This window comes from Canis lupus, chromosome 16 (assembly GCF_011100685.1).
Source record: "Canis lupus familiaris isolate Mischka breed German Shepherd chromosome 16, alternate assembly UU_Cfam_GSD_1.0, whole genome shotgun sequence".
NCBI lineage: Eukaryota > Metazoa > Chordata > Mammalia > Carnivora > Canidae > Canis > Canis lupus.
This window is the reverse complement of record NC_049237.1, coordinates 7,885,677-7,902,609: the sequence shown is the minus strand read 5'-3', so window position 1 is coordinate 7,902,609 and position 16,933 is coordinate 7,885,677. Positions and strand designations below refer to the sequence as shown.

General features: G+C 40.7%; 1 long non-coding RNA gene across 4 annotated transcripts in view; it reads left to right on the top strand.

Moving 5' to 3' along the window:
* The window catches only part of LOC111090231, a 59,876-nt gene that overhangs the window by 26,542 nt on the left and 16,401 nt on the right, over window positions 1-16,933 (top strand). For 3 of the 4 annotated variants that reach the window (XR_005371234.1, XR_005371236.1, XR_005371235.1), the window contains exon 3: window positions 15,664-15,735. The exons of the other annotated variant lie outside the window; for it this stretch is intronic. This is a non-coding gene — a long non-coding RNA (uncharacterized LOC111090231). The remainder of the gene's footprint in view (window positions 1-15,663; window positions 15,736-16,933) is intronic. 4 annotated transcript variants of the gene reach the window in all.

The window sequence follows — 16,933 nt, the reverse complement described above, 5'->3', positions numbered from 1 at the left end:
TAAATAAATAAATAGATAAATATTTTTTAAAAAAGAGTCTAGAAAAGTAAAAGGAAAATTATTTTCCTCCCTGCAATAGTCACCTTAGTATCAAAGATGATCAGAAATAGCTTTCCAGCCTCTATAGTACAGCAGACAAAAGATAAAGGGGTTAGAGGTTGAGACTGGGTCACACTACCTGCATTTGCTACCTCACATCTTTCTGTACACACCCTTCTTACATGGAGAATGTCTGCATCATCTAAGGGTGACAACTGCAAAGTTTTATCCACAAACCAGACAGCTGGACATCCCTGACAGATCTCTGGAAGAGTACCACTCTCTCCTTTAGGTATGCACTTAGGTTTATACTCCTGCAGCCCATAAACTTAAAGATCAAGTTGCTCATGATCACAACACCTAATATACAGTGGTAGGAAAGATGGGTATAACTGCAATGAAAACTCCCAGTCATAGAAGGAGGAAAATGGGAAATTACAGTAGTTGCTGATCTTTAGAAATTATTAAATCCTTCTAGACAATGACTAAATCTTACTATGCAGTGAAGATTCCCTTGCCCTGGTAGGAAAAAAGTTTCTGGATGAGCCAATCTGGCCGCTACCAGTCTTCTCCCTGGGATAAACCCGTGCCCATTATCCCCTCCATCATTGAAGTTTAAACCCTTCTCTTTCTGATAGTCCTATTTGGGGGCCCAGAGATTGCTTTAGTGTTCAACAGCCACAGGCTGTTACCACACTGGTTTTTGTTTGTTTGTTTGTTTTTAATAAACACAGTTCTCTCTTAAACCTAGTAGTTTTATTGGATTATCTTTTCCCAGTTAATTCAGCGTGCAAGTAAACACAGCCAAGATTTTTTTCTAGATAGTCTTTGAGCCTGAGAATTTTTGGCTCTTGGGTGGCATTAGTGCTCTGCCAATCCCCCACTCCCAGAAATTAATGGCCCCAGCCTTGAGGCAATTTTTAAGAATAGGCAGGAAGACAACACCCTTAATCCCATCTTCTTCCACTGGCATTCCTTCTTTGTTGAGCAGAGAATTCTAAAAGTGAAAGTACTGAGTAAAGTTCTGGACATCTATTCTTCTGTTTTGCTGAGCTTGTTGCTTCACAGCTCCATTCCCTGGGCCTCGAGTGAGATTTTGGATCAAAGCAGTTCACTATTAGTCTCACCAGGCTCCTAAGTCCAGGACTGCAAGCTTACTACAGAGAGAACCTCTCCTAGTCCTGCAGTCATCCACATTCCCTTCCCTTTCTGCGTGCATTCTGGCTTGCTTGAGTCTCAGATCACACCTGTTTTGTTGACCTCTGCTCCAAGTGGCAAGACATCTGGCTTCCCAGAACACTCAGAGTAAAAGCCAAGGTTTTTACAGTGCCCCAAAGGCCTGCATGTTCTTGTTCCCCTCCCCACCACACACGTCTGTCACTTTTTACTATCCTCTTCTTTTTGTCTCCTTATTCTTCCACGCACACCCTGAGGATGCTCCTGCTTAGTGTCATCCAGGTAGTCTCATGGTTCCCTCCCTCACTTCCTTTGGGTCCTTGCTCACCTGTCACATTATCAGACTAGCCTTTCTGACTGCCCCATACAAAAGCAAAACACATCCTTGGAAATTCCTGTCTCCCTTACTCGGCTACTTTCCCCCTACAGTCCTTTATAGGTTATAGATTGTATATGTATGTGTTTATTATCTGTTTCCGCCACTAGTGTTGTGCCCAAGATTGCGAATCCAAGATACCACCAAGGAGCCGACACTGATGCAAACACACGAGGGTTTATTTACAAGCTCGAGCTTGGGTCCAAGTATACCCGACACAGCGGAGCAGGGACTTGGACCCCGAAGTGGGTTACAGCTGACTTTTTTATAGGCTGGTCTAGGGGATTTTCAGAAGGGATGGAGGAATTTCTCAAGTTCTGTTTACATTTTGATATGGGGCTTTCAAGGGCATTGAGCTCTGTTCTCATTCTAATATGGGACTTTCTACCACGGGTGTGGGCTCTGTTGTCTTTCTGATATGGGATTCTCTGCCAAGGGCAATTCTGAGCTCTGTTGTCTTTCTGATATGAGGTTACCTGCTGAGGACATTGAGGACATTCTGCAGTTTTTCCCATAAAGTTCAGCTCTTATTCACAGGGGCCTAAGATGGCTGTACTTGCGCTAATGCTAAACTTTAGGTGGGATGGCTTCAATTTTTCTCGGCCTCCACACTAGAATACAAACTCCTTGAGGGCAATGACTTTTTTCACTTTTACTCATGTAAATGAGATACTACTGTATCTCATGTTTTAGAATAATGCCACCCTCTCCTGCACATAGTAGTGGTAGCACATGGTAGAAATTCATACTAACTTAAAAAAAAAAAAAAACACTCTGCATATGTCAGCATTCTAAAAGTTCCTTGTAATTCACCAACAGATAAAAGCCATGGTAAGCATGTAGTATATATTCTAAGATATGACAGGTGACATTCTGCCCCAATATTTCATCACTGCACATCATTTCACCACACACAGATTTGACCTGCTTTTCAGTCTAAAATGGTTATTGATTCCTTGGTATCTTCTGGCCACTTCCTCTTAGCTAATTCCATAATTAAGTTTCTTTTTTTTTTTTTTAAGATTTTATTTATTTATTCATGAGAGACACACAGAGAGGCAGAGACATAGGCAGAAGGAGAAAGAAGCAGGCTCCCCTCAGGGAAGCCTGATGTGGGACTCAATCCCTGAACTTCAGGATCAGGCCCTGAGCCGAAAGCAGAGCTTAACTGCTGAGCCATCCAGGCGTCCCGAAATATCCAGCATTTTAATTTTTATCTGCGTGGCCAGAACTATGTCACATGGGCATTTCAATATGCAAGGAAATCTGAGAAAGTGAGTGTTTTTAGCTGGAAACATTGCTACCTGAAACAAAATCTGGGGGTCTGTTAATAAGGTAAACCACAGAAAAGTATCACTGTTTTCCTCCTGTGTGAATTGCTGTTTGTACATTTTATCTGTTTTTAATTAGGTTATTTAGCATCATCTCATTAATTTTTAGGGGTCTATTGTATAATTAGGATAATTCTTTGTTGATTTTATACATAACAAATTGTTTCTACCATTCACTTATTCATGCTTTTTAAAAGAAATTGTAGTAAAATAAACATAAAATTTACAATCTTTACTATTTTTTTTTTTTTTACGATAGTCGCACAGAGAGAGAGAGAGGCAGAGATACAGGAAGAGGGAGAAGCAGGCTCCATGCACCAGGAGCCCGACATGGGATTCGATCCCTGGTCTCCAGGATCATACCCTGGGCCAAATACAGGCGCTAAACCGCTGCGCCACCCAGGGATCCCCAATCTTAACTATTTTTAAGTGTACCATTCAGTAGCATTAGGTACATCCACACTGTTGTTACCACCCATCCTTAGAAGTCTTTTAAACCTGCAAAATGGGGGATCCCTGGGTGGCGCAGCGGTTTGGCGCCTGCCTTTGGCCCAGGGTGTGATCCTGGAGACCTGGGATCGAATCCCACATCGGGCTCCCAGAGCATGGAGCCTGCTTCTCCCTCTGCCTGTGTCTCTGCCTCTCTCTCTCTCTCTGTGACTATCATAAATAAATAAAAATTAAAAAAAATATTAAACCTGCAAAATGGAAACCTGGTGCCTAATGACTAGTAACTCCATAAATTCATCATTCCTTTTTTTTTTTTTTATAAGCCATAGGCCAAATATGGGGCTTCAACTCATGACCCTGGGATCAAGACTCACATGCTCTACTGACTGAGCCAGCTAGGCGCCCCCATCATTCATTCATTCTTAAATTCATTCACTGAGATTAGAAAGCTGTTTGTTGCCACAGCATAGCATAGCCTATTCTGACTAACATGGATGGCAAGAGTAAAAGCAAAGAGACAAGATAGAGAGCTGTTTTAATGGTTGAGATGATAGCTGGAAGAAGCTAGAATAATGGGATTCATGATAAGTTCTGAGTTCCTCAGAGATGGAATGTCAAGCTCACTGAGGGTGACTCACAGGCCTTTGGCTTGAACAACTGGCAGTATTATCAGCTGAGAGAGGGCACAGTAACTGTGTAGGAGACTCTTGGTTGCCTAATCCAAAGAGAAAGATCCTCCTTCTCCTTAGTAATTGAATCCTGCATTTTCACCAGACACATTACTGTCCAGAATAAAAGGTTGCAGTTTTCTAGCACTCCTTGCAACTATTTAAGGCCATGTGAAAAATGCTATGTATTTTGCTGAATTTCTAGTTGTCTTTTCTTTCTTTCTCTTTCTTTCTTTCTTTCTTTCTTTCTTTCTTTCTTTCTTTCTTTCTTTCTTTCTTTCTTTCTTTCTTCTTCTTTCTTTCTAATTTCTAGTTCTTTAAAGGGAGGGGAACATGACCTTCTCCTGTCCTTTCTTCTTCCTGCTCCCTAAATCTTGAGCAGTCATCTTGGACCAAGGGACCATGCATGCAAACAGCAAAACACCAAGAGAGAAGAAGCTGTGGAGCTATCATATGAGTGAAAAATAAACCTCAGTGTTGTTGAAACCATTTGCATAACTGAAAGTTTGTGCCCCTGGACCAACATCTCTCCAGCCCCTGGCAAACACCATTTACTATCCTCCTCCAGCCCCTGGCAACCACCATTTACTTTCTACTTCTATAAACTTGAGTATTTTACATTCCATTCTTCTGCTTTTATGAATGCAATTCCCTCTAGCTGAGGCATTCTTTCACTGCAGCTTCACACGACACAATTTTATTGTTTCTGCCCCACTTAGGTCTGCTGTCACCTTCCTAAACTGCCTATTGGCGGGGGTGGGGGGTGGGGGGTAGGGGGTGCTTTCCTTCTGGGCTCCAGGGCAGTAACCACTGGCAGATACCTCTATATCTCTACCATAAGGCTTGTTGGCTGTTTGCCTCTGTCTCCTAAAGGATTCAGTCCTGTTTTCCAAGCATATTGGAAGTATTCAATAATATTCGCCGAACTTATAGATGAGGTACTGTGGCTAACAGAATATTTTCCCAAGCTTAGTATGTGGAAGAGCCAGGTGTAGGTAGAACTCTGGCCTTTGACTTCCAATCCCAAATTCTTACACAACATTATACTGGAGGTTTCTCTCTCTATCCCCAATGGAAGTCCCCACTGCCAGGCATTTGTGTGATTTTGTTTTGAAGCTGGTGTGTAACTTCATGTGACCAGTACATTGAACAAGCAAACCTTATGGGAATGTAATTGGAGAGTGCATCTTTATTTTTGCCTCCTACTATTCCTCTCCTCCAGCTAAGACCATCTGTACATGGAAAGCTTTCTTCACCTTATGCTTCCACCCTCCATCTTGCTAAGCAAGGTTCCTAGGCTCTCTGACTTTGAAGGTGGTGAAAAAAGAAGGAAAAACTGAGCTGAAAAGCAGGGCTGGCAGGAAGGCACTTGCCTCAAGTGCAAAATTTAAAGGGCCTCAATAATCAAGATAAATATTAATGCAGTATTTTTAAAAGTCTCATGCAAAAAAAAAAAAAAAAAACACAAAAAAACCAGATGGCAACATACCAAAAATGTAAATAATAACAGGCCATCATTTTTTGTTTGTTTTATGACCTTGAGTTATTGTGCAATGAGAACAGTGTTTCTAATCAGCCTGTAGTTCAAGGGCCACCGGGTCATTGTGTCCCTCTATGGGTGTGTTTATGAGTCTTTACAATGGTGTGAGAAACAGATTGGGCAACTCGGGATTTCATATGTAATCATGGTTTTTGATTATAGAGCCTTTATTAGCTTTTCCACTTGGTTCAACATAGGAGAGGATATTTTGGAAAACACATATAGGGGTACAGATTTTTTTCTGCGGCCTCAGGCTCCAATATGGCTTGGCACGGCACTGCAGAAAATTCTTAATTTACTCTTGTGCTTGGAAGGGGGCTTTACAGCTCTGGGTCTGGCGAATGTTTAAAGCTGTTTAAATGTTTATTCTCATGGGACTCTTCTGGGGTTCTTTGGAGGCAGCCCTCTGGGCAATTTTGGCTGCATTTTCTGTGATACAGGAGAAGAGTCTTCCATGGGCTCGCCGGCCCATTTCCCTATTTTTTTTTCCTTCTTGTGGTCCTCTGGGGCAGGATTTTAAAACATTCCAGTCTGGCTCTCCACTGAGAGGGCCACAGTGATCTTTAAAATGCTCAAGCAGGGGTGCCTGGCTGGCTCAGTTGGTGGAGCAGGCAACTCTTGATCTTGGGGTCGTGAGTTCAAGCCCCACATTGGGGATGAAGCCTACTTAAAAAAAAATTAAAAAGGAAAAAGTCCTCAAGAGTCTTTTGCTTTGACACATTCTTGGAGCACAGACCAACCAGAGCAGCTACCCACCTTTTGCTCCCACCCTCTTTATCTAGCTTCTAAATCTAATGCCAGCCCTTGTCTGGCTTTGAGGTTTTCCAGGTGGGAGTCAGGACCAGTCCATCGTGTGCCTTCTTTTCTCACTTGATATAAACTGAGAAGAACTTTCCACACTTGCCCTGATAGGTGGGGAGACTTGCAATACAGTTTTCTGCAAGTAAATTTTGACATAAATTCTTTTCATTTTTCAATGATGTGCTCTGTTGATGCTCAATGTGGGCAAAGGGTTTTAAGAACCATGCCACCAACTTTCAAATACCTACTGAAAAATTCCTTGAGTATGGTCTATCTTGAAACTCCCTTTGGTATCAGGTATCGATATCCTTGGGGTCTCAGCTGAAAATTCCATTTAACATTCTACTATTATAATGAAGGGACATTTTCTCTAAAGATTTGGACATGGTAAGAGAAAAGAGGTGGTAAATTAAGATTCCACAGCTCTATTCTTTTTTCTTTTTAAAAAGACTTTATTTATTCATGAGAGACACAGAGAGAGAAGGGCAGAGACATATGCAGAGGGAGAGGCAAGCTCCCTGGGGGTAGCCCGATACGGGAGTCGATCCCAGAACTGTGGGATCATGACCTGAGCCAAAAGCAGACACTCAACTACTGAGCCACCCCGGTGTCCCCAAAGCTCTATTCTTAAAGCCAGAAATCTGCTGGAGTGTCTGAGCAGCTCAGTTGGCTAAGCATCTGACTCTTGATTTTGGCTTAGGTCATGATTTCAGGCTTGTGAGATTGAGCCCTGCAAAGAGCTCTGTGCTAGGTGTGGAGACTGGTTGGGATTCTCTTTCTCCCTCTGCCCAGTGCCCCCCTCTATCTCTTAAAAAAAAAAAAAAAAAAAAAAGAGACGAGGTTTTTTTTTTTTTAAGATTTTGTTTTACTTTTTAAGTCATCTCTACACCTAACATGGAGCTTGAACTTACAACACCAAGATAAGAGTTGCATTCTCTACTACTCACTGAGCCAGCCAGGTGCCCCAGGAATCTGCATTAACCCCCCCCCCCCAAAAAAAAACATAATATTTCAAACTAGATCGGATGGAGTTCTTGTAAATGGTGTGACAATGGAGTCAATACTTGGGACATCACCTAAAGTTTGCTTGAAGCAAGGCCAAATTACTTGTTTCAGATGGGATAGTCATTCATCAAATCTCATTTCCTCTAATACATCCTACTGAGAATGGCTAAAACTCAACAGGTAGAGAGCCATAAGGTAGAAGTAGCTACAGTGTCATTATCAGATCAGATGTTCTATGTGAAAGACTTATAAACTTTGAAGAGCTATTTAAAGGCTCGTAGTTATTATTAATTTTCTCTGGAAATCTAATTCTCTGTATGCAGCGTCAACGTACAGGCCAGCCAAGTTTCTAAGTGAGTAATTCACAGATTCAAAATTAGCAGAATTCAATTAAATGAGGTTTGACTGTGACTGTCTTTATTCTACAAAATGAATATAATGCCAGTCTTTTTAGATGTTGCTATGGAAGTTAGCAGCCAGGCTCAGGCCAATTTGTCTGTGTTGTCTCTGGTAGCACTCCTTATAAAATTTAGCTTATCTAAGAAAACCTTAATCCTAGTAAGTGTTTGTTCTTGAGTCTATTATAAATTGAAGTGGGACAATCCTGCAGAATAAGAAATTATGTACATTATGTCAGATCGATCTGACATTCATTCATCAGGTTTAATATCATTTCTTCCAAGAAGCTTTTGGAACGTTGAAGTACCTTAATATGATACAAAATTCATGAAGGCAGGGACTGTGTGTATCTTGCCCACTGCTGTGTCTCCACAACCTAGCACAACACTAGAACAGAGCAGATACAGAAATCATTCATTCAATGAATGTACTCATTTATTCAATAAGATGTGATAGGCTCAGTGTTTGGTACTGGGATATAAAGAGGAAAAAATGAGGTTCCTGCCCTCGAACAGCCTATCCCTGGTGGGGAAACTGACAATCACCATATAGTATGGAAACACTTTGGTGGAGTATGTCAAAATTGTGTGGGAGCACAGAGGAGGGATATGTAACCTAGTCTTGGGAAGGGCGGGCGGAAGGTGGGAGAGCTCAGAGAAAGCGTGAAGTGGTGTTGTTTGAATTGAGTGTTTGAAGACAAGTAGAACTTAGACAGATCAGAGTCACAAAAAGAAACTGCGTATTCAAAAGGAAAGAAGCCAAAGTGTGTGTGTGTGTATCAGCACTGCACTAAGGCCCTGGTGTGTGTGTTTGTGTGTGTATCTCTGTGTGTGTGTTAATTGTCTGTGAGGCTATGGTGAGAAGGCCAACTGGTCCTCAATTATTTCCCTCCCAGAGTTTCCTCCAAGACCCACAGCTCTATTTCTAAATAATGCATGAGGCTGAAACACTTTTTTTTTTTTTTACTTCTGCCTATACTTGGCCTTGCACCCACTTCCATCCTTCTCCCCTAAATTAGTTGGTTGTCCTTGATGCTAGTCTCTACCTAGCCAAGGCTCTTCCTCTTTCTTGCCCTTGTGTGAGTGTAAGTGCCTCATTTCAAAGGTGAGCAGTTCTCAATACAAAGACTGTCTTTGAATCAGCCCCAAGATAGTCATCCCAGAATAATGAGACTCTCCCACATTACAAATGGTGATTGTGCTTCCTGTAGAATTATTCAGTTATTTGTCTTAATTTTCTATTTTTCTTTGCATTCAAAGAAAAAGTCTTGATATTCAAATCTTAGTATTCTATTTGGGAAAATCAGTCAAGGATATCATACTGCTAAAGCAATGGAACCTTAACAATGGAATACAAGTTCAGAGAAGTAGGCTCCAGTAAAACCAGTACCACCTATTCACGTAACACCTCGGAAAAGTGGGTTTCTCGTGTTTACAACAATAGATGAACTAATACTAGACCCATCCTAGGACAATCCCATTTGGATTCTTGTCCAGCAGAAAAAAAATATTTGGCCTTATAAGAAAGACAGGGGGAAGCTACTATTGATATTGTTGATATTGAACAGAAGCAGTAGTAGTTGCAACTTTCTCTCTCTCTCTCTCTCTCTCTCTCATACACACACACACACACACACGCACACTTGATGGGAACATTTCAGTTAAAGGAAATCAGCTTAACAGAAACCCAGCAGTGGGTGTAAGGTTAGCATTCTCCATAAATGTTTTGATAATTGTACAGCTGTAATTAAGTTCTGCTTGAGAAAATTGGTTCTCACGGTGCAACCTGAGAAGTTCCTTCATTGCTTATTCAACTCCAAAGCTATGGGTCTCTAAAATTCTACCAGCCACTAATGTAGGTGGTTGTCCTAAAGTCCAAAGTACTACGATACCACTGATAGATGGTATCAGCTACCTGACTTCTGACCAATATGTGGTGGAGATTGGTGATCTCTATATATATTTTTTTAAAAAGGACAATGTTTATATTTACATTCTGAAGACTATCTTCCCATCTAAAGGAGAGCTAATTACACTGTTTTTCTTCATGGGGGTAGTTGTTTCTGAATTTCGAGCATTGTGTGTGCATGCATATGTGTGTGTACCTGTCTCAAATAAAGTAACAATTCCAGTTTGGCCACCCCCTAATTGCAAGGATTGCTAAAAAGATTATTATGCATGTTATTGCAGAGAACTCAGCACCCTATAAAGTCATGTGGTAGGAACTAGGGCATTTCTCAACTTACCACATTAACATTGCAATAAACCAGCTCCTCTCTGTAAACATCAAGTCAGGAGCACTACCTGGAGGGTGGAATTGTAGGGTCTTCTCAAAAAACTTTGTTGTTGTGGGAAGGTAGGAAAATCTCAATCATTTTGTTAATTAATCTTGTTCTTTAACTTTTATCCTTTTATTCCTTTTTTTCTTATTAGAAAAGTAATACATGCTGCATGTAGAATGTTTGTAAAATGCATAAAAGGATAAAGCAGCAGAAATAAAATGAACTGAAATCCCACCTCTTAGTTACAACCCTTGTTAACCTTTAGAAATACTCCCCTCCAGTCTTTATACTTATGCATTTAAAAAGTAGTTATGCCTTGCTTTTTAAAAAAAGATTTTATTTATTTATTTATTTGAGAGAGAGAGAGCAGCAGGTGAGGGAGAGGGGCAGAGGGAGAGGGATAAACAGATTTGCCGCTGAGCAGGGAGCCAGATGCAAGGCTCAATCCCAGGACCCCCAGATCATGACCTGAGCCGAAGGCAGACACTTAACTGACTGAGCCACCCAGGTGCTCTTGCTTTTTACATAATATTACAGACATTTTTCTTAATTAAAAAAAAAAAAAGTATTTCAATGGAATATTACTCAGCCATTAGAAATGACAAATACTCACGATTTGCTTTGACGTGGATGGAACTGGAGGGTATTATGCTGAGTGAAATAAGTCAATCGGAGAAGGACAAACATTAGATGGTCTCATTCATTTGGGGAATATAAAAATTAGTGAAAGGGAATAAAGGGGGAAGGAGCAAAAATGAGAGGGAAATATCAGAAAGGGAGACAGAACATGAGAGACTCCTAACTCTGGGAAACGAACAAGGGGTGGTGGAAAGGGAGGTGGGCAGGGGGTGGGGGTGGGGGTAACTGGGTGGCAGGCACTGGGGGGGGCACTTGGTGGGATGAGCACTGGGTGTTATGCTATATGTTGGCAAATTGAACTCCAATTATAAAAAAAAAAAAGTATTGATAACCATCATTTGTAATGGCTACCTAGTATGTCATTTATGGAATTTGCCTTAGCAGAACAGACTTCTATCATTAGATGTTGAGTGCCAGTTTTTTACTTGCATAAAAATGCTGCAAGATCATCTTAATTTCAAAATATTTACACATATTTTGGATTACTTCTTTATTCTAAGTTATTAAAGATGGAATTACAGGGTCAAAAATGAGAGCATTTTAAAGCATCCTTAAATATATTGTGAAATTGCTCTTCAGAAAAGTTGTATTAATTTTTATTCTTACTGTCAACAATATGTGAAAGGACCCACTTCAGCACAACTTTATCAGTTGGGGGGTTCATATTTCAATACATTTTTGTTAAATCAGTAGGTAGGTAAAATATCACATATTTGTAATTTTAATTCTGTTATTTGATTTCGATGAAGTCGATCATTTTACTGAATGTTTATCATCCAGTGGATGTGCATTGGAACAAGAACCATTCTTGTTCTTTGTCCATTGTCTACTGAGAATTTAGAGAGGTTTTGTTTTACTTATTTGTATGAGCTCATTTAATCCTTAGCCCATAATGTTGCAGTTTTTCTTTCAAATAATTAGCTTGTATTTCAAGCCTACACATATCTTTTTATTTATTTTATTTTACTTATTTATTCATGAGAGACACACAGAGAGAGAGGCAGAGTCAGAGGCAGAGGGAGAAGCAGGCTCCCTGAGGGAAGCCCAGTGCAGGACTTGATTCCAGGACCCCGTGACCATGCAGGACCTGAGCCAAAGGCAGATGCTCAACCACTGAGCTACCCAGGTGCCCCTACATAAATGATTTTATTTATTTATTTTACATAAATGATTTTAAAGGCAAAACCCACACCCCAAAGTCTGGGATATCTCCATGAACTGAAGGAGAGCAAAAGTAACAATTCATGAAGGTAAAGCTGGCCTCTCTTGGGCACCCACGACTGTCCCCGAGTAGCTGACCAGGAAGGGTGGAGGTGCGTGGGAGGAGCCTTCTGACTGGAAAGATGGACTTTCATAATGATCTTGAGACCTCTTCATGTTCTCCATTCTCTTCTTTTTCTGAGTTTCTAGAAGCAATGTGTAGCAACTGTGGACTCAAGGAATGAGAGCTTGAGACCTTTCCTATGGCTGACAGATAGGGTTGCAGAATGTACACTTCCTCATTTTCAATGGGAACTGAGAGAAATGGAAGAGTTAGGGAACTGGAGGAGAGCTGAGTGGGAGTGCCCATGAGTTTCCCATAGGGAGGTTATGACAAACAAAAATGGGTAGGCACATGTCGAACTGAAGTCCCAAGGTGCGGAAGGTGAACCCTGTGCAGACGTGAAGTCTCAGTGGAAGTTGGGAGGAATGTCAGAATTAGATTAGCATTCATATGGTTTGAAATTCAGTGTGAGAAGGGCAGATATTTGGACTTCATAAAATTTTAATCGACACTGTAGACCTGCTTATTTTTTCTTACTATTGTGGATTATTTAAATATTTGTATTGGTTAGAAATTCGACAAGCATATTTATTTTTTAGTTGAAATTATAATGTATGTCTTCATAATCATTTTCATTTGCAAAAAGCCTAAGTGACTGGTCCAACAGCTAGTAACTAGAGTATATTCTTTAACGTGTCTGAAGACAGACTAATATTATTCCTTTATGTAATTAATTGCCTAAGCAGTATCTCTAGGCTGTCTCTTTGACTTTATGGTGTTGTTTCTTTTATATTATTTTTATTTTTTCTGTTTTGTCTTCTTAATCTTAGTATATAAGAAATATCTACCATATTCAATTAAGTTCAGAGATTTTAATAAAGACTTAAAACGTCACAAAGTATAAAACCATACTTCTCTCAACACATTAGAACACCTCGCCACAAAATTCTTACTGTTCCAATAACTAGGCAATGACTGAGGCACTACTGTCACCTGGTGGCATATCGTCTAATTACAGGAAAAATATCTAAAGGAAAGTCAATTTTTTGAATGAGTGAAAATTTTTTTAAAAGATTTTATTTTTTATTCATGAGAGTCAGAGAGAGAGAGAGAGAGAGAGAGAGAAAGAGGCAGAGACACAGGTAGAGGGAGAAGCAGGCTCCATGAAGGGAGCCCAATGTGGGACCCCAGGATCAGGACCTGAGCCGAAGGCACATACTCAACCACTGAGCCACCCAGGCATCCCTGAATGAGTGAAATTAAAAGGTAAACAAATATTGTAGTTTTAAACAAGCCTCTGAAATTTATATTTAATAAATAAGGCAACCATGGGGCATCTGGGTGGCTCAGTTGGTTAAGTGTCCAACTCCTGATTTCGGCTTGATCTTGATCTCAGGGTTGTGAGTTCGATCCCTGTGTTGGGTTCCACACTGGGTGTGGAGCCTACTTAAAAAAAAACAAAAACATATGTCTTTAAATAGATAAAGACATTATAATGTACTAGTAACCAGTTGAACCTAAAGTCATACATCATTGACTGTTAAATTTTTGCATCTGTGCCCTAGGGAAGGAAAAATTCACTTTTTTCATGTGTTCCAGCAGCTTTCATTTATTATTCTTTAAACATTTTTAATTAAACATGTATGTTGATTGTAGAAAAATTAGAAAATTCAAAGAAGCAAGATTATGAAAGTCACTTACAATGGAATCACCTCAGAGTAAACACTTAACTTTTAGCTTCTTCTTCTTCCCCTTCTCCTCCTCCTCCTCCTCCTCCTCCTCCTTCTTCTTCTTCTTCTTCTTTTTTGTTACACTAGTACAGGTTGATTTGTGAGGTAACTTTTGGCATATTCTTTTTAAAAATATTTTATTTTTAATTTATTAATGAGAGACAGAGAGAGAGAGAGAGCGCAGCAGAGACACAGGCAGGGGGAGAAGCAGGCTCCATGTAGGGAGCCCAACATGGGACTCGATCCTGGGTCTCCAGGATCAGGCCCTGGGCTGAAGGCAGCGCTAAACCGCTGAGCCACCTGGGCTGCCCCAACTTTTTGCATGTTCTTAAGGTCACTTTTTTCCTACATCTTTTTTTTTTTTTTCTTATTTATTCACTCATAGAGACAGAGAGAGAGGCAGAGACACAGGCAGAGGGAGAAGCAGGCATCATACAGAGAGACTGATGTGGGACTCGATCCAGGGTCTCCAGGATCACGCCCTGGGCTGCAGGCAGCGATAAACCGCTGCACCATCGGGGCTACCCTTCTACATCGTTTTTAATGGTGGGATAATAATATTAATAACAGCTAACCCCTACAAATAATTTTTAAGGAGGTTCATACTGGAATACTATGATAGTATGTTCTGTTACTTGATTTTAACGGGCTCCCTGCATGGAGCCTGCTTCTCCTTCTGCCTATGTCTCTGCCTCTCTCTCTGTATCTCTCTGTGTCTCTCATGAATAAATAAATACAATCTTTAAAAAACCCTGTATAATATCCAAGGTATGGACTTAATTTATTTAGTAATTTAGTATTGTTGAACATAAAGATTGTTTCCTATTTTTTCTGTAAAAACTTCAGTGAAAGTTTTTATGCATTTGTATCTACATTTCTATGCTCTAGACATGTGGGATCCTCGAGTCAAAGGATATTCATACTTAATCTCTTGATAAATATTGCAAGGGCCACTTTAGAAAACAAAAGCCCACCTAAACAGTGTCTTTTAATTACCACTGCCAGAACCATACATTCAGAATAAATGTGAACCATGACTAAGACCAATTTGTGGGCCATTTGGATGAATCTTATGGACCATGAGCTGCTCGTAGCTGTGCACTGCTGACCAGCACTGAGCAGTGATAATTGCTCATTGTATATTACCAGTGAACATCTCAGGCTGTGTGTTATCTCATGCAGGCTGGTACATGACTACATACAGTCTTTCAAGAGATCATTGTTAACCTGAGGCCTTATGCCAACTCTGTAAGTGCCCCATAATTACCTGCATGTTTTCTGGTGTGTTTAAGAACACAGCTACTAATTATTGGGCCTCTTGGATCACTACTTATTTTCTACTTTATTTTCTAACCTTTTCTGTTTTCTTGTCTTTCACTCACAACTCATCCAGTAATATCAGTTTTATATCTGCAAGAAAATATTGGAGGTATCAAGACAGGCTTTTTTAAAATATATATATATTTTAAGATTTTATTTATTTATTCATGAGAGACAGACAGACAGACAGACAGAGAGAGGCAGAGACACAGGCAGAGGGAGAAGCAGGCTCCATGGAGGGAGCCCAACGTAGGACTCGATCCTGGGTCTCCAGGATCAGGCCCTGGGTTGAAGGCGGCACTAAACCGCTGAGCCACCCAGGCTGCGCAAGATAGGCTTTTTTTTTTTTTTTTTTATTTGAGAGAGAGAGCACAAGTGTATGAACGGTTGGAAGGGGAAGAGGGAGAGGGAGAGAGAGAATCTTAAGTAGGCTCCATGCTGAATGGGAAGCCAGACACAGGGCTTGATTCCATGACCCTGAGATCACAACCTGAGCCGGAATCGAGAGTTGGACGCTTAATAAAATTCACACCCAGGCGACCCTCAAGACAAGCTTAATACAAATGAAGAAATACAATAATTCCTTTTATTATACCACATCCTATCCCCCCTAAAAATATCTACTCTATAATTTGGTTTTTCAGCAATGGATATGTTATCTTGTGGGAGAGGAGTGTGTGCAAGGGAAAGGAAGCAGAAATCTATCCCAATGTAAGGTAGGTCCAATGTAAGATTGTTTCTAGGCCAATGGAAATGTTTTTGAATAATCACTGTAAATTAGCTACCAAGGATATAAGAAAGGTTTTTAAAGGACACAAAGTTATAATGTGAAAAATCTTCAAGTGGTGGAGTAAGATTTACTATTATCTGACTAAAACAATGGAAGAAAAGATCAAAAGGTAGTTTTCATGTAATATTTATTGAGCCTCTGTTTCAAGTTCTGGGCTAGGTGCTAGAGAACATAGATGAATAAAATATGTTCTTTTTTTTTAATTTTATTATTTATGATAGTCATACAGAGAGAGAGAGAGAGAGAGAGAGGCAGAGACACAGGCAGAGGGAGAAGCAGGCTCCATGCACCGGGAGCCCGACGTGGGATTCCATCCAGGGTCTCCAGGATCGCGCCCCGGGCCAAAGGCAGGCGCCAAACCGCTGCGCCACCCAGGGATCCCAAAATATGTTCTTTTTCCTGAGTAACTCACATTCTTATAGGGGACACAGACTGAGAGCATATACTTATAATATGGCATGCAGACTCTATAATATTGGTATATATTGGGTGTAATAGATGTAATGTGTCAAGGGAGCACAGAAGGGACGCCTGAGTGGCTCAGCGGTTGAGCGTCTGCCTTTGGTTCAGGGTGTGATACAGGGTCTGGGGATCAAGTCCCATATCAGTCTCCCTGGGAGGAACCTTCTTCTCCCTCTGTGTCTCTGCCTCTCTCTGTGTATCTCATGAATAAATAAATAAAATCTTTTTAAAGGGAGAGTGGAGCACGAATGATTAGTTTTTGTCTTTTTATTTATTTATTTATTTATTTAAGTAGGCTCCACACCCAGCATGGAGCCCAACACAGGGCTTGACCTCAAGACCCTGAGATCAAGACCAGAGCAGAGGGGCATCTGGGTGGCTCAATTGATTATGCATCTGCCTTTGGCTCAGGTCATGATCCCAGGGTTCTGGGGATCAAGCCCATGTTGTAGGGGGGGTGTCCTTTCTCAGTGGGGAGTCTGTTCCTCCCTCTCCCTCTGCTCTCTCTCTCACTCACTCACTCTTTTTCTCACATAAATAAATAAAATCTTAAAAAAAAAAAAAAAAAAAAGGCCTGAGCAGAAGCCAAGAGTCAGATGCTTCACCAACTGAGCCACCCAGGTGCTCTGGGGAGTAACTGGTTTTGACTCAGGGTATCAGGA